The following is a 19161-nucleotide window of genomic DNA, read 5'->3' on the forward strand; positions in this document are numbered from 1 at the left end:
CCTTGGAATCCTCATTGCTTTACTTGGTGCAGAGACCAATGAGAGTCTCAATCTGTGATGACTGATCATCTCCCACATAAAAGGGAAATGAAATCCTGAAAAATCAAGAGTTGTCTAGGGAATGGGGGTATCATGTTTTGTCTGACACATAACTCTAATAGAGTGTAGGGTTAATTAGAAGGAGTTTTTCTTGCTGGGAAATGGCTCTTCTTGTCGCATAGTCATGCTCAACCTGTCTTTTGGACCCGTTTCAATGTCAATGTCTTGTAGTTGTAGGGTTTTGGAGGAGAAGCAATTATATGTATTTATATATGTTTATGTGTGTATATATTCACATATCTGTTTATGTGTGTATATATGTGTGTGTGTTTTGTCTCATTTTAATTTAAAGACTGCATCTTCTTTATTTTTCCCATTGTAATGAAAAAATAGCTCTGATAGAATAGCAAAAAAAAAAAAAAAAAAAACATGGTAAAGATTTGCAGATTTACTGCTGGTCTATCCCAAATGGGTTTGACTTCACCATTTTAAGATACGGACAAGACAAAGAAGGTTCTGTTTTTGTTTTGTAAATACACATAAAATATATTTATTTTTCCCTGAATTTAAAAATCATATATTATGTTATAGAATATGCAAAACTTATAGGCGAATATAAATGAACCCTTTTAATTCACTGTAATATAATAAAGCAGAGGTAATCACTTTTAATAGCTGGTATATTTCCCCACCCATGACCTTGTTTTTGTGGCTTTTCTATCTCCATATCTGTAGTCACATAATTCTATATCTTCATCTATAGTCAGCTTCCATATGTTTCTATATTTACATCACCATATACATATTTATTTATTTTACCAATATTAAATCGTATTTTCTGTAATATTCTCTTAATATTTATATTTTTCCCCAAAATCTTAAATATTATTTAAGAACATGGTTTCTGAAACCCATATAATTTTCCATTATCTAGCTATACCCTAATTTATTTGTTCAATCCACTGTTTATTTGGATAAATTTGCAAATTTCCAATATTAAAAAAACACTATGCAAAATATCCACAGACCTAAGTATTTATCTTTGAGTATATTCTTTGGATAAAGTCCTAAAAGTTATTGGTCAAAGGATATGGATATATTTTTACATCTATTTTTATAGACACTCTTAATTTTATACGTTGTATGTCTTATGCAAAATATTTTAAGACCTAACCTAGACAGAACATTTTAATTCTTGGTTTGAGTTCCTTATGCGGAAACTGGAGAGCCTTCATAGGGAACATCTACAGTTAATGGAAATTCCTCGGTTTGGCTGCCCATTTTAGCCAAGATGCCTAAAATGGTTTTAAGCATGTTTGACTCAAGCATCCCGGCTCCTTTGTGCTTCTCTCTCCTGCCCTCTGGTGGACATGCTGAGAAGTAGTAAAATTAAAAAAGTGGAACAGGAATTATTATTAAACTGATAAAATTAGCTAAAATTAAGCATAAAGGGACATGAACCAACCTACGTGTGAGTGAAGACACAGCTGCTAAAAATTTAACATTGTATAATTTATTTCTGTTTTATCTCTCCTTTGCTCTGTGGATTATTTTTTAGCATTATTTTCTGCAGTGATTTGGAAGGGGACTATGCTTTTAAAAAGTAACTTCAGCATTTTTTTATCTATAGCAACATAAAATTCCACAATATTCATTGACTTAGCACTGTGTGAAATAAAAAATTAGAATGCTTTTACAGTCTTTCTTCGCTATACTCCCCACCATTTACAAATTTTTGTTGGTAGAATCAGGATGTTTTTTTTTTTTACATCTATGTTATCATTACTAAATTATTGTGTTGTCTTTCCTACTTTAATCATTAGTTTTGTCATTTGCTTCAGTTTTTATAGCCCCTTTAACAACAATTATTCACAAATAACCCTATGTTTAGCTGGTTTATTTTGCTTACTGTTCACTGCAATTATTGATCAATTCTCCCTCCTTAAGTTCTTTGTTTTGAATTAAGATTTATTAGACAAGTAAACTTTTTAAAGTGACTTTTTCTGAAGCAACTACGTGGATGGTAAACTATCTGAGAAATTCTGCCTGTTGGCCACAATCTGAATAACAACTTATCTGGGTACAGAATTTAGTTGCCACCATCTTTTTCCAACTCCGAAATGTCAGGTTTTAAAAGAGAACCTCCAGGCCAAACTGCTTTTGACACTTTTTAGGCAAACTTTTTTCCTGCCTAGTGTGTAGAATTTTCAATAGACCCCTGCACATTCCAATTGTCTGCAGCCAATGGGAGGCCCTGACAGAGATGGGAGATGGGGGGAGAGAGGGCTGGTATTCATTGCACCCTCCTGTTTTCTGGAGCTGCTTCTCTGGAGAGAGTCTCTGCATTTCTACACCACAGAAGGTCCTTATTCTCCTCAACTCCAGCTCACACTGGCCTCTGCTAACTCCTGCGTTCCCTTTGGCCCTGGAAATGTGCACGGATTCCTATCACTTTTGTCTCTTGGGACATCGATGTCCCTTGCACATTCTCTGAATCTTGCTCAGACCTCTTTAAGTAGTCCCCTTCATTAAATAGCTCCATTTACATCATTTGGGTACATTCTTTTTTTTCTTCTGGAACTTGTCATTGTTGAGATCTTTTGGGCTGAACCAAAAATTCATGTGACTCGCTTTATTATTGTGATATTTGCCTGATTGTGTGGTCTGGAATCCAACCCACGATATCTCTGGGGGATATCTGTGTGTAGCTTTCTGAATTTTCCTTAAATGTAGCAGAAAATGGATCAAAACTAGGCAGCTAAAAGAAGCCCACAAAGGAAGTTCTGCAAAAAAAAATTCATTTAGTATGTAAGGTCTCCTGCAATTTTGCCTCAGTCTACCTCCTGGGCACCTGCTACTTCCTACCTGGAGGCCTCCAGGGTCCAGTCACACCAAGTTTTCTCCTCTCCACAATCAGGAGGGGAACTCCAGACTCTGCACCTTCACACGTGCAGATCTATCCACCTCCCAAATACTCACCAATCTCTCAGAACCGACACCTGTTACCTCTCCAGTAAAGCCCTTCTGGAACCAACAGAAACACCGATTCCTGCAATGTTTTTCAAGAGCATTTTTCACGTGCTTCTAGTAAAGCATGTATAACATTGTGTAATTATTAATCACTTTATAGATCTGCTTCTCAAAGCACACTGAGCTCTTCCCCTACCCAATCTAGGTTTGTCTGCCTCAGGTAGAATTCTGGCCCTGCCATTGATCGACTAAATAATCCAGATGAGTTAAACACACTCTAGAAATATAAACATTGAAAAAGCCTCATTTCATTATTTTCTAAATGAGATAATAATGCACTGGCCCATGCAGAATGGCTCCCACTTGAGCCTCTTATCACCCTCTGCCCTTCTCCAACCTGCTCTGGGTCCTGGGAGGCTGAACTGGGTGGTCTATGACATGTGGCTGCCTCAAAACTACTTTCTGGGAGCCCCTGGGGCTCCTTGCTTCCTTTGAACTCTTGCTTCCACCCATGGATACCCAGTTGGGGCTCTGAGGGGGTGGGGAGCGTGGGAATGGCTCCCTCCCCATACAGTGCCAATGGGCTGCCCCTGTTCCTCAGAAGTTACAGCTTCTACTGGGCAGCCCTCTCCACCCAGACCCATGTCCAGCTATGGTAACAGCTACCTCCCATCATCATTTCTAGCCTAGAGGCGGAACCAGCCTCCACTCTTACTGTAGGTAGTGCTTGCCCCTCCCCACATTTGTGTAAATGGTCATTGCAGTCATCCATCCTCAAACTGCACAGCTTGAGTGTACCAGCTAATTTCTGCCATGACTCAGGCTGACATATTACTTCATAGGGTTATTACCTCTAATAAAACATGTCACACCTATGTTACTTATGCTATACATGCAAAACACTTAGGACACTGGGAAATATTGTAAACACTCATTTATTTTTATTACTTCCAAAACCTTGTATAGTTTCTACTACAAAATCACTTTCCAAAAATCATTGATTTCTGAAATTAATGTACTTCCAGGTCCACAGGGAGCTCTGGAAAGACAACCTCCCACAATTCCCTGCAGGTGCCCCTGTAGCCAAACCCAATAAGGAGCAAGATTCATGGGAGTCTCCCGTTTAGTGTTGTTTGTGATTAAAAATCAGGACTTTAGCATGAAAACTAATTTCTTTTTTCAGTGTATTGTGTTATCCATTTCCTTTTACCATGTTCCATTTGTTGAGAGCAAGAGCTCACTTTTATAACCCACCTAATGCTAATTTATTTTTCCTTTTCTCACAGACTTCAAAGCATTTCTGTGGTAGCAAATGTCACGCTGAGTGCTACCTACTTGTTATTGTGTCTCTATTATAGCTTTTCTCTTTGTCATTGTCACACTAGCTTTGATGTAGCTCAGAAGTAATAAAAGCACATCCCTTGTGACTGTCGCTCTGCATCTGAATGCACCTTTGGAAAATATTATGCGCTGGGAAAACACATCTGGCAAGGCCGAGATGCTCTTAAGTTGCAAGATGGTTGACCTGTTTACTCAGTTCTTAAAATTAGCAACTCGATGTCATAGGAAGCAGTTTTAGGGCTTCGTCTGATTTTCTACTCTCAATTTAGATATGGAAAAAATTTTTTCAAAGACAGTGTCTCAGGTAGAAATTTACATAAAATCAAGACATGTTAGATAGACACATATGTGACAGAGTTAGCTGGATGGAATATCAGATGAGCTAGGGTGTTCTAGAAAATATCCTTGAAATTGGCGTCAAAGAGTCCGACCCTGCAATGGAAGCTGTTGTGGTTTGCTAATGCTACCATCATGCAAAAAAACAGAAATAGATTGGCTTTTATAAAGGGGGTTTATTTGGTTACAAAGTTACAGTTTTGTGATCATGAAAACGTCCAAACAAAGGCATCAACAATAGGGTAACGTCACTGAAGAACACAGATGGCGTCTGGAAAACCTCTGTTAGCTGGGAAGGCACGTGGCTGGCATCTGCTGATCCTGGGTTGTGCTCCAGCTCCTCTCTCAGCTCCTGTGCATTCTTCAAAATGTTGATCTTGGGGCGTTTTGTCCTCTCTTAGCTTCTCTGGAGCAAAGTGTCTGCAAAAGTCTTCTTTCAAAGGCCATCTTCAAAATGTCTCTCAGCTGCAGCACTGAGTTCCTTCTGTTTGTCAGCTCTTTTATAGGGCTCCAGTGATTTAATTAAGACCCACCCTGAATGGGCGGGGCCACACCTCTGTGGAAATAATCTAATCAAACGTTTCACTCCAGTTGATTGAGTCACATCTCTATGGAAACAACCTAATCCAAAGATTCCAACCTAGTCGACACTGATACATCTGCCCCCACAAGATTGCATCAAAGAACATGGCATTTTGGGGGCCATAATACATCAAACTGGCACAGACGGCTTCCTGCCTTCGCAGAGACACATCCTGACCTCGCTGGCTGACCCAATACAGCAGCCTAATGCCACATTAGTTCTTACCTTCATCCTGTTCCATGATGACAATTAAAATGGAGATTCTTTACCCTGTGAGGTTCATAACTAACTATGATACCAGCTTTCCACACTGATAAATGGATTGAAGTAATCATGGCTCATACCCCGGTTTCCTCAAATAAGCAGGGTCTCTAAACGATAATTGGGAGAGGACCACTGAAACACATGTTTTTCCGGTCACATTTATCAAAACCACTTTGGATATAGAATTTAAAAAACATATATATAGCCAAGTTGTGTGAGTTATTTTTAGCTGCTATAATTATTTTATTAGATTACAGTTGATTTTCTAGAACAAAAGGAAGAAAGACAAACTTCTTTTGGTAATATGCTGCCTTTATACTAACAAGTTCTAAAAATATATTTGAGTGACTAAAATCTCACATAAACATGATTAATACAGTAAAACCGTAAGTGCTTTAAGAAAACGAAATACTTGGAAACAATAGCAGTGGAGAGCACAGGTTGAAGTTAGCTATGTTTGAGTTCGAATTCTTACTAGCTGGGGAAATGCCTTACACTCTCTAAGTCTTAGTTCCATCATATGAAAAGTGGAGTTTTGTGCCTCCCAGAGCTACTGTGAGGATTGAATGAGTGATGGCATGAAAAAAATGTGTCTAGCATATGAAGTATTTCACTCATGGTTGCTGTTTTGCAGATGTTTTTGGAACATAGTTCATGGAAAGTAATTATTTTAAAAATATTAAGTCCTTGAGGAGGTCAAAGAAAGGAGCAGCAGCTGTCATAATCTGAAAGAGCAAATAATTCCCGATTCATATACATTTATCCAAAGGATTTGGGAATCACCTCTCTATTGGTGAGGAAACAGAGGCCCACAGAATTGGGGTGACATCCTCAGGCAGCTTAGTGGGTAGGGACACTGCAGGGGACAAAGAGAAGAAGCAGCCATCCCCTCCCCTAGCTTCCTGCGGAAGGTCCAAGACAGGTGACAAGAGATGTTTAAATCGAGTTTGAAGGTGTGACTATGACAAGGACAGGGTGGGGTGGGGTGGGGGGACATGTCTTCTCATTTCAGAATTGAGATTGTCTTTGTGAATTAGCTAAGAAGGAGCAGACTCATCTCGGGAGGACTGAAGTTTTCTTTCATCTGGGGCAGAGGAAGAAACATTGTGCTAAAGAAACTCACACATAAATACAAATTTTGAATAAATGTATAAATTAATAAACCAATTAATAAATAAAGTGCTTTTGATGACATCCCCACTGTCTGCTTGCTTCTCCCTTTGCGTGTATGATGGGTAAGTTCATGTGTTGACATGGCCAGGAGATGGTGTCCAGTTGTCTGGTTAAGCAAGCAGTGGCCTGATTGTTACTGTGGGGATAATTTTTGGACTTAAATCGTCAGTAATTTGATTGCATCTGTGGCTGATGATATCTACAATCAACTGAGGAGATGGCCTTCAGCAATGAGAGACAGCTCATCTGATCATGAGAGACATCTAATTAGAATGGTTGAAGACTTAAAAGGAGAAGTGATGATTTCAGCAGTCAGAAAAGAGAATTTTCATCTCTAATTCAGCCAGCCAGCTTCTCCTGGGGAATTTGTCGAAAACCTTCATCGAAGTTGCCAGCTCGTGGCCTACTCTTCTGAATTTGGACTTGCCCATCCCACAGTCACGTGACCCAATTCCTGTAAAAAAAACTCACAATATTTACATAATATATGTATTTATACAAATGCATATATATATATATATATCCTGTCAGTTCAGTTTCCCTAGAGAACCCTAATACTGTGCATTTCCTGGTTTATGTTGTACAAAGGAGGGGAGGGGGTTCTTGGTGGTCAAGATGTGTCCGAGCTTGGCCCTGAAAGTTTGCTTCTTGCTGGAGCATAGCTATAGTTTCTTGCCTCTAATTTTAAGATTTGGGCTTTAAATTAATTAATTGTTAAGCGAAGACTTAAGGAGGTCAAGCCCAGATCTCTGGGTCTTGGAATCAAGTCATACTTCCCTCTGGTCTGGCTCTAACCTTGTGCTACTGTTTTTGTATGTGCCTTCTGAACAATTCTTGGGACCATAGCTAGGAGCTTGTTTAACGTCTGGTTTATGGATGCACATCTTCTATATCTCAGTTTTCTGTCTTCAGAACATGCCAGTAGCCCTCAGGGGCTAGAGTCTTGCTCCTAAACCAGTGGTTTTCAAGCTGGAGACGGATTTTGTCTCCCAATGCCTGGAGATCTTTTTGATGGTCGTAATTGGGAGAGGGCTGTTACCAGCATCTTATGGGTGGAGACCAGGGATGCTGCTAAATATCCAACAATGCACAGGACAACCCTCTATAACAAAGCATTATCCGGACTCAAATTTCAATGGTGCTGAGGTTGAAAACCCTGTCCTCTATGCTATTTCCTAGGAAGAGCTTGCTTTCTGGAAGGTGAATGATTCCCCAGTTTGCTCCTTGCTGTGTTCTACCTGTCTCTTGACTCATAGCTTAACTCTCATTGAATCTCTCAGATGCTATCTTCACACCTAGACTAACTACTTGGTTGTCTGTTGCCAGTGAGCTTCCTGTTGTGCTCAGCATCCTCCCATGATGTGTTCTGGGTCCATTTACCAAGCACCTGCCCAAGCCGAGTGAGTGCATCTAATTCCCAGTTTAGTTTTTCCAGATGCCACTGATGCAAATGCAGCCAACCCCAGAATATTTTGGGAGTGGTGACACCTAGTATGTCTTCTTCATCATAGGGTCAAAATTACTTTATCCTCCCTGGGCACATACCCATTGTTATAAGAACATATTCCGGTTGACAAGGGAAAGCTACTCATATTAAGAAGTTATCATGCATAATCCCAAAATGTGTAGCCAATTTATGGATAATAGAGAATGAAAGCGATTTTCTAGTTTCTTTGTGAGAATAGTTGATGATGACCCAGGTTGGTCTTGAATTCTCTTATTAGGAACTTTATATATTGATTAAACTTAATAAAAGTATGGCCTTCATAAATGGAGGCAAAGAGGAAAAGTCCGCAGTGTTTTGTATTTCTGTTTTTGGAGAGATTGTGTACCTACAATTCTATAATACCATTTCTTTAGAGAGATTTCTAGTCCTTAATGGCTGAAGAAGGATGGGAAGTTCTAGTAGGGTTTGACTGCTATGACAAATACCACACATTATTGGCTCATGGCTTTAGATGTCAGAAGTCCCAAATGAAGACATTGGAGAGGCCATACTTTCTCCTCAAAGTCTGTAGTGTTCTTTTGATAGCCATCCTCCATCATATGACAATTTCTTTGGTCTCCTCCTATGTGGTTTTCTTTTATTTGATGTGTGTGAATTTCTTCTGTTTATAAAGGACACCAGTGATACGGATGAGGCCCAGTCTGATTCAGTTGGGCCACACTAGATAGGATCTTATATGATTCTATACACAGATGAGTCCACAACTTAACAGACAATACATCTTCAAAGAGTCCTATTTGCAAATGGGTTCATACTCACAGGATCGCAGATTAAGATTAAGAATTTGTCTTTTAGGGAGGGGGGCACATGATTCAATCCACCACAGTAATTAATAGTCACTTTATGTTAGCAACGTAATAAAATAAATTTGAATGGCTATGACTTCAGCTATATTGAACTACAATTTTTTTTTCAGTTTTAGCAAAGGATTTTATTTGCTAATTCCAAAAAAGCAGAATTCAGAAAATAGTCCCCCACTGCAAGAATAATTCTATAATAAAACATTTAAAATCATTCTTTCCTTTCTTCCCAAGGTGTACTTTTTTATATACATCACATTTTAGAGCAGACTGATGCACAGAAATACTGCGTGAAGATGTGGCACTTGTTATAGGAGCTCCCACATTCTGGTACATCTTTTTTCTCTGTAGCTTCCCCTTTTGATAGAAATTTATTGCAAAATTTTCTTTTTTTATATAGCAAAATATTTTTAAAAAATCCTTCCTCCCACTTTTCTGACTTGGGTTGGAAAAGTACGGAATTGAAAAGTTACCCCCACTGTGGTTAAAACACTGAATGTTGAAGAATATCTGGGTTACTCTGTGTTCTTGGGTTATATATTTAGGCATTTACAGAGAAAGTTGAATCTCAAGTTCTGGTACTCCCCCAAATGGCTAACAGAAGAAAGGATTTGATTTGGACAGCTGGAAAGCTGAGCCATTCTATGATGGGGCACAACAGATCTTTTCAACCATCAATGATACTTACACTTGTTGAACCCGAACCTGAAATGGGATTCCAGACCCAAATAGAGAATATATTTCAGAAAGAGTGCTGAGATATAGGACTAGAACAGACAGCTGGTGAAGTCACAGAGTAAAGAATCCCCCCAAAATTTTAGTGCCGTTTTCATTTAACAAGCCAGTAGTACAGCAACCCAAAGACCATGGCTGTGATCACACTTGGATGTTTTTATGAAATTGCTACAGGAAAACTTGATTGGTGGGTAGCAGACTCGGGCTCACTGTGCTGAGCATGCAAGTCCAGCACCAACTTCCTGGGGAGACCTAAGGCTGGGGAGTGTAGCAGAGGTATTTTTTTGCCAGATGGGAGCTCTTTGGTGAAGACTCCTTCAGAGATGGTTGGAAGGACGACCACACTGTCTCCATCCTTCCAATTAACTGGGGGTAGCAACCCTCTTTTCTGCCTTCAGCTGGCAAGAGATAACTACTCTGAGAATCTCATCAAAGTTCCTTCCAGTGGTAGCTGGACAGAGGATAGACAGCTTCAGTTTCTTATCAGGACCAAAATTAAACACTCCATGAGCCATCACAGGCATCCCCTTATTGTCCTTCTCTGTGGGCTCAGCATTCCCAACAGGAAGGCAAGGTCTCGATTCCTATTATCGATGATGGGGAAAGGTAATGTTTCTGTGGGCTCCTCACCAGTGTACACACTGATATCCTCACTTCAGGCAAGATAGTTCTCAACACTGTCTATTGAAAGGGTAATTGACTTATCATCCCTCTTGGCAAATTCTGGTGCCAGCTCTGCAGCTGTGCCAAGCTCCATGGTGCACACTGGGGTAAAGTCCCAGGAGGGGCAGGAAAGAATGTCCCGCGAAACTCCCAGACAGTCGTAGAAGCTGAGGCCACCAACGGTGGTATTGGCCTTGAAATTGGGGGCCTCATCCCCAAGAAGCGGACCTCCAGGCATGGTGGCAGTGGTGACACAGGAGGGTGAGGGGATGTAACCATCATGGCCACCAGCCGGCTGGCTCTGGCAGAGCTGAAATACAATTTTGACTTGTGCGTTACTTGACTAAGCAGTGACGATGGCTCAGTTTAGAGCATTTTCAAATATTCCGTGAAAAAGGCCTGATCCTGTTTATCTGATCCAATTTGGCTGATTTGAAAAATAATACTGTGGACTTACTTTTTGGCCTGAGTCTCTATTTAAGATAAGTATAGGTCTTCTATATATAAGCATTTGATAAATACATATTTTCTACAAGGACAGATAAACATGATAAATAGCATATTGAATGCCCATAAAATGACCTCAAGAGATGCTTCAGCATCTGGAATTGGCTGATATTTCACTCCCAGCTCGTATAGTTGTCCTGGATACTTGGTGGATGTTTTGACCTGAAGTGAGGGGGTAAAGCAGGTGTCTTTTACCTACGCTCTCCACCCCTTCCTCACCCAGCTGATGACTTTCTTTAGGTTGAGCATCACCCTCTTCTAGCCATCATTTTTTAAAAATTCAGTTTTATTGAGGTATACTCACATTTCATACAGTCATCCATGGTGTACAATCAACTGTTCAAAGAGCCATCATATAGTTGTGCATTCATCACTCAATCAATTTTTGAACATTTTCCTTACACTCAAAAGAATAAAAATAAGAATAAAAAATAAAAGTAAAAAAGAACACACAAACTGTTCCATCCTCCCCATCCCACCCTATTTTTCATTTAGGTTTTGTCCCCATTTTTCTACTCATCCATCCATACACTGGATAAAGGGAGTGTGATCCACAGGGTTTTCACAATCACACAGTCACACCATGTAAGCTACATAGTTATACAATCGTCTTCAAGAGTCAAGGCTACTGGGTTGCAGTTCAACAGTTTCAGGTATTTCCTTCCAGTTATTACAATGCACTAAAAACTAAAAAGGAATATCTATATAGTGCATAAGAATGCCCTCCAGAGTGACCTGTAGAGTCCATTTGAAATCTCTCAGCCACTGAAGCTTTATTTTGCTTCATTTCTCTTCCCCCTTTTGGTCAAGATGTTCTCAATCCCACGATGCCGGGTCCAGATTCATCCCCGGGAGTCATATCCTGCATTGCCAGGGAGATTTACATCCCTGGGAGTCAGGTCCCATGTAGGGGGGAGGGCAGTGAGTTAACCCGCTGAGTCAGATTAGCTGGGGGGGGGAGGGTGCTACATCTGAGCAACAAAGAGGTTCTCTGGGGCAGACTCTTATTCTAGCCATCATTTTTTTTTTTTTAAACTGCATATATCCCTGGGCATGAGCTGAAAAACAGAAACCTCCCTCACTCTGCTATCCCCACTGTTTGCCACTAAGAAGATTCTCTGTCTCCACCTGAGCCTAGAAATTCAGTGGGTTGTTTTCCAGTGACCACCCATAACCGTAAAGCACGGCCTCACCCTCGATTTTTCTCTGCTGCCCTCCACCCCATGATCCTTCCTGCGGCTGGTCATTGAATCAGCTCTGCGCTGGAGGCCGTGTCTGACAGTGAACAGTCACTGGGTTAAACAAAATGTACTCAAATCCGTGAATAATCTCTCAAAAACCACCTACTGGTGTTCAGTTGCAGCTCTGTGAACTGACAGTGAGAAAATCAGGTCATGAAGTAATTTGGAGATACACGGTTGGTTGCCCATGGGTTAATAATACATAGTTTGACCTGCTCTGCTAATCAGTTCTTTCTCTCCCTTAGCCCAGGCACTCAGCTCACCAATTCCCTATTCTCAAAAGGTGGGGGCTGCAGAACACATATGTCCAGGTGACTCCTTGGGCCACTCAATCATAATTTCAGGCAGTATTTGGAAAATGTCTGGAACAGTCCGCCAGATCTGCCTCCCTCCAACCTTGACTCAGCCTGCCTGGGTAGGTTCCAGGGGCCACTGGCCTTTTCCAATGCTCTCCCCACAAAGTTCTGTGCTACTCTCGTCTTCCTAAAGTCTTTCTCTCCTAGACTCCTAGGAACATTATCCTAACCTTTTAATTTATTTTTTAATTATTTTAACATCCCAAATGCTACCTTATGGCCACTGACTATGTTTTAATTTAAAACATTTTAAATGATGAAACATTTGAAACATATGAAAAATACAAAAAATTATAGACAAACACATATGTATGTGCTGCAGAAATGAAAGGGATATTAGCATTCTGTCATATTTTGTAGAGAATTAGCCAAAGTCTCTCCTACCACTATTTTTTTTCCTACTCTGTCCTTACTCAGAGTTAACCATCCTCTTGCTATTGGCAGTTATGCTTCTGGTGCATGATTTTACACTTGAAATACAGAAGCTGCATCTATAATAGCAGGTGTGTTTCCTTTTGCAACTTTTAAAAAAAAACTCCATTTGATGTTTTTGAGATTTATTCACATTAATCAAGTAGTTCTAGTTCATTCATTTTGAGGGCTGTGTAGTATTCCACGGTATGGAAAACATCCACATTTATTTTTCCATTTCTCTACCAAGCAACAGTTAGATTACTTTTACTCTTTTTTCTCTTTTAACCAGTGCTCAGTGGAAAACCATGTGCCTGTCTTCCTATACTATTTTCATATACTAGGGTTTTTCTACCTGGTCTAGATATTTAAAAGTGAAATGGATGGGTCACAAGAAATGTGCATTCTCAAATTACCTTGGTATTGACAAACTGTTCTCCAAAGTGAATGCATTTATTCTCTCCCCAAAAATGGACCAAGGGTTCTGTTTCTCCAAATCCTTGCCAACAGCCACTGGACAATTTAGCACACTTAGCGTGCTGTTTGTAAGAGCAAAGAATCTGCCCAATTATTAATTAATTATTTAATTAATTATTGCATGAATTAACATATCTCTAATGCTAAATTTCTTTTCAGTTGTATGAGTTACAAGTACATTTTTCTGTCCTGTAGCCCATTTTGACTTTGTTTATGCTATCTTTTGTCACGCAAAGTTTTTATTTAAATGAAGTCAAATCAATTAATGTATTGTTTGAAAGATCCTGTAGTGCCACAAGTCAAAAAGATAGTCTCCCAAATGTCCTTTGAAAGTTATGTACTTTGGTTCTTTTGCATTTTGGTCTTTAAATTTATTTAACTTTACTTTTAAGTTTATTTTTGAATGTGGTGTGTGGTATTGGTATTTTTTTTTATCTTTTCTATTTAGCTAGTCCATTGGCCAGCACCAGTCACCCTTTCTCCACTGTTTTTCAGTGTCAACTCAGTCATACTGAGCCTTCATAAGTGTGCCTTCCAGGCTTTATATGCTTCTTGCACAAGTGCAATCCTGTTGTAATTGTTACAGCAGTAGCATTACGAGCTGATATCTGTCTGATAAGGTGTCTCTCACTTCCCCCTTCTTCTTCAAAATAGTATTGTCTTTCCTTCAATGTTCTCTCTTTCATATGAATTTTAGAGGAAGCTTCTCAAATTCTAGGAAAAAAATAAACCTGCTTGGATTATTACGTTTTTAACATTACATTTATACATTGATTTGATGCGAATTGCTATTTTTATTACTTGATGATTTCCATCCATGAATATGATTTTTCTCTTAAAATTTTTGGCCGCCTTTTATTTCTTTCAATACAATTTATCATCTTTTCTGTAAAGACCTTACATATTTTTGTTATATGTATCCTTTAATATCTAAAAGGTTTCTTTCTTCTTTTCTTTTTTCTGTCTCTTTTAATTTTGGCAATTGCAAATGCTGTCTTTTCTAATTGTTTATTGTCACTGTACAAACACCATTAATTTTTAAAATATTGCTCTTGTATCCAACAATCTTCCCACACCCTCTTATTAGAATTATGAATTATTGTTATATTCTCTTGAGTTTTATAGAGAGTTATAGTGTCTGTGAACCATAACAATTTTATTTTAGTCTTTCTAACCTGTTTCCACTTATTTATTTTACTATGTTTTTATGCTTTTATTATTTATGAAAATGCTTATTTTATATCCTCTTTTTAAAATTGCCATTCTGTTATCTGTAGTTCTTGACTCGTATCTTCCTTTTTGTGAGTCTGCTGTCTTTTACTCCAGTGGGCTGTTTCCTTGGGCTTTGTGATTTTTGATGGTAAATATATTCTGGAGGCTTCACTCTTCCTGGGAGACTTCCCGTGGCCTAGTTTTGGGTAGTGTCCTTCCAGAGACGCTCTGTGTTGGCTTCTCCGGGTAACTCGGGTATATTCTTGGTATAAGATCAACTGTTATGTTAAACTTCAACTTGAACCATGATGGCTTTATAAATTCATACCCAAATTCATGTAAGACACGGCTCTGGGGTTTTCTATTATCAGGGAAAAGTTTTTAAAAATCCTTTAACCTGAGCCCAGGAATAGATTAATTTCTTTATTATTTTCCTACACTGGTAGGTGGATTTTCTTGCAGTGTGCAGCCCTTCTAGCGTGCTAGCCTTCCTGGAGGAATCTCCGATCCAACTCCTCCCACAAGCCAGGGTCTCCTGTCCTCTATCTACATGGGCGTCAAAACCCCAGGATGGCCACGGGGTCAGCCGAGCCATTTGATTCTCTCTCTTCCAGTCCGCTCTTTGCTTCCAGAACCTGTGGACTGACCTTTCTTTCTTACAACTCGGCAATTCATTTAACTGCATTTTTTAGTGTTATTTTTTCCATCATCTCTAGGAGCGTGTGGTGAAATAGTTTTCAGGTTATTTCTGCCTGTCATCTTGCTAGACTAGAAGTTCTTGAAGCTATTCCTTCTCCAACTATTTTATCTTTTACCTGGTCCGTTAGAGATGGGCTGTTAGGAGAAAGAGAATTGAGCTGCCGTTCAAAAAACTTGTATTCTAGTCTTTGTTGTGCCACTGACTGTGATCTTGGGTAAGGAGTATATCCTCTTTGCCCTTCGTTACCATCATTTTGAGTGATCCAGTGAAGGTAAATAGTCTTCCCAATCATTTCCAGTTCTAACCTTCCCTGATTTCTGTTTCTTTCTTTAAATGTCCATAGCTGTCCCTCCATCCTTGATTAAGTTTCCCCCCTTTCTTGAATATTCGTTAAGATACTCCTTTGTTCTCACTCCCATCTCTACCCCATTGCAGTTCCTAGTTTTAGCTGTCCATCAAATCCAAGAGCTCGGACACTTAAGTGTATATCCAACCATCATATGAACACATCTAACAGCCGTCTATATATGTATGTCTAAATTACAATCCAGAAAAACCAACAAATATCTGAGGAGGGAGAATTTCTTAGTTGATGTTATAGCATCAAGTCTCCAACCTTTTAGAGTTAATACATCTCTAAATATAGCTGACACATTTGTGAGAGTTTTGAGTAGCCAGGGGTGGGGGAAAGGAAGGAGAGACGAGGGTTATGGAAAAAACTTAGCCTCCCTGACGATTTGGACTGCATGTGAAATTAGCATTTTTATTCCTCCAGGATCACATCAGTAAGAGCTACAAACAAACAAACAAACAAACCAAAGGCCTGTATTCTATTGACAATTAATTTCCAGGATTTCATTGGCTGCACCACGCTGGGTGTTTTCCTCCTTGCTGCATCCTCTGCTGACATCTAGTGGCACATCATACAAATTTAAGAGGGAGAACCTGCTCAAAATTAGCAAGGGTTACAAAGACATTTGGATAGTTACAGACTCTTCGAAAACAAATGGCTAGGTCGAGAGGGCTGAGTGCCCTATGAATTACTTGTATGGGGTGGGTGGGTATTTTTTGCAGGGAGGAACAAGTATACATCAAAGGCATCTACCATCCAAAGATCTTTTTAGAATTGATATTGCAGCGAAAAGTCTGGGGTCAAGTAAAAAATTTAAATGAACTGTTTCGATAATTTCTAAAGAATTTCAAAATGACAGACACTTATTCATTGCTCTTATGGCCTGATTATTTATAAGAAATAGAATTCAAGTGATGCTGAACCCTGTCTATATCCACCTGGGCAGATTTCTTAAGCTGGTTTTGTATTTTAATACTAGCACTTTATGTTAAATTTCTTGCACCTGATGGCTGTACTTAAGGTGGCCACTTAAGTGAATGTCCTTATTCTCAGGAAATGGCATGGGGGTGCTAACTGTTAGAGGAGCATGATGAAAGCAACCCACTCTCAGATGTTTAGAAAACTGATAGGTAGATAGAGAGAGATGATAGAATGATATAACCACTATGGCAAAAAGCTAATACTTGGTAAATCTGGGTGTCTGGGTGTGGGTCCATTGGAGTTCTAAGTACAGTTTCTTTATTATTTTTGCAATTTGCCTGTAAGTTTGCATTTCAAAAAAATGAAAAAGGAAATCTCTATTGCCACCTACTGTTTCTTTTTTGTTGTCCTACCCTTATAAACCGTAAGTTGGAATCGAGTCAGAAGCGAGGACAGTTCAGATATATTCAAACACCTCGAGGGTCAGACACTTAAGAGATCACAGATACGCCCAGTCAAGAAATAGGGGTGCCAGTGTTCTCAAAGAAGGGCTAAAATATTTTTGGGGCACTCTGTAGAACTATAATTTGGAGAACCCCTTATTTTTTTCCCAACATCTTCATGGCCATGGCTAGCATTTAAAGAAGGCTGCTGTGTGCCAGACATTCTGCTAAGTGCTTCCTATGCATCAGCTTATTTATTCCTTACGGGGGCAGTTATGGTGTTACCTCAACTCTGCCAATGAGGAAATGAGGCCGAGTGGTGAAGCCGCTTGCCCAAGGTCCTGGTGCCAGGAAACGGGCTCAGGTCTGCTGCTTGCCAGCCTGGGTGCCACGCTCTGCTGCTGGGGCCTCTCGGGACGGGGACCAGTGACAAACATGGCATGCAGCAATTGAGCAAAAGAGGAGGCGTGAGAACCACCACTTTCCCAAAGACCAATAAGCATCCATTCTGTGCACATTTGTTAATTAAAAATGATGACAGCATTACTCCAACCAAATCATCACTCAAGTTTAACAAGCTTTTCTAGCATCTCACCTACTAATTTTATTTCAAGAACAATAGCTTATATTGATTGCATCCATTACTTGCCTCTGACTGTCTAAATGTGTTTTCTTGAAGAAAATGCACAAAGCCTTCAAGATATTCCATTATGTAGTAAATACAGTAAAGAGTGAATCTGTGAGTGAGCCCAACCCCTTTTGCATTATTAAAATGGATGGTCAGCTTTATATACTGAAAGGCCTGTCATACACACTCCCCAAGGATCAAATAAAGCTTTGTCATGCAGACCAGAAATTTCAAATGCAATCGAACATTTGCTGCTTGCCTGTCATGTTTGTCCCAAGTTACATAATTGGGTTTTTTTAATGTAATTTTATTGATATATAGTCATACACCATATAATCCACCCAAAGTATACAATCAGTGGCTCACAGTATCAACATATAGTTGTGCATTCATCACCACAATCAATTTTAGAACGTTTTCGTTACTACCCCCAAAATAATAAAAATTAAAAAAATTAAAAATAAAAATAAAAAAGAACACCCCAAACATCTCATACCCCTTACCCCCCTATTATTTATATATACTTTTTGTCTTTATCACTCATCTGTCCATATACCGTATCCAGGGAGTGTCAGTCACAAGGTTTTCACAATCACAAAGTCACATGATAAAAACTATATAGTTATACAATCAACATGATTGAATTTTAAAGTTCAAAAAAGTTTAGTCCATAATTTAAAAAATGATTATTTGTAGTTTTTCTAGAAACTTCCAACATTCTATTATTTGTAGTTTTTCTAGAAACTTCTAACATTCTATTTCAAATTAACAAAACACAGAAGTATTTGACCATTTTGGTGTTTGATGTAATTCACGGGTTTATTCTTCATGGAATATATTTGAGATACAATCCATTTTTACAAAGTGTTTTATATCAGCTCAACTTTCTTATTTTTTCTTCTCTGAGGGGGCTGGCCATGATGATATTAAACTCATGCTAAATGTATTTTGGCAATAATGCAGCGGCAGGTATATAACAGGATGAGACTAGAGGAAGAGGAAAGCGATAAAAGCAGATAGATTTAGGGGGCAGGATTTCCTGGGGGGTTTGGGGCAGGAAAGGAGGGCTTCCTGATTGGGGTCTGGTTCCTTTCATGATGGAAAACCCCGAGAAAAGAATGTCATTGAGAGCCAAACTTTTGGTCCCTCTCCTTCCGTTCTCCACTCCCTTCTCCGTCTCTCCTTCCCCATCTGAAGGAGCCACATATGCTCCACGGGAGGAAGATGAAATTCAGAAAGGAAGTCCTTTTCACTCATATCCTGGGATGGAAGGCAGTAGGAGGGATCCGGGGCTTCATTCTCGGAGTTTAAAGATCTCCCTTCCTTCTGGCCACCGTGGATTGACACAGAAGCTCAAGCGCAGCAGGTTTCTCATGGTGTAGAGAGAATAGAGGTAGGAAATGCGTTGCAAGGAAGATAAAGGAATACAATGGGGCTGAAGGAACAACATGCTTACAAAAGAGTTGGAAGAATCATAATTTCATTTCCAAGTCCTTCCTGAT

The 19161-nt window shown here is 39.4% G+C and overlaps 1 protein-coding gene and 1 pseudogene across 2 annotated transcripts in view; one reads left to right on the forward strand and one right to left on the reverse strand.

Annotated features, from left to right (window-relative positions):
- Positions 1-19161, forward strand: part of RPS6KA2 (ribosomal protein S6 kinase A2) — a 482219-nt gene that overhangs the window by 64741 nt on the left and 398317 nt on the right. The window lies entirely within an intron of this gene.
- On the reverse strand, positions 10001-10649 carry LOC119519990 (annotated as a pseudogene).

This window comes from Choloepus didactylus, chromosome 24, assembly GCF_015220235.1.
Source record: "Choloepus didactylus isolate mChoDid1 chromosome 24, mChoDid1.pri, whole genome shotgun sequence".
In the NCBI taxonomy this organism is placed as follows: domain Eukaryota; kingdom Metazoa; phylum Chordata; class Mammalia; order Pilosa; family Megalonychidae; genus Choloepus; species Choloepus didactylus.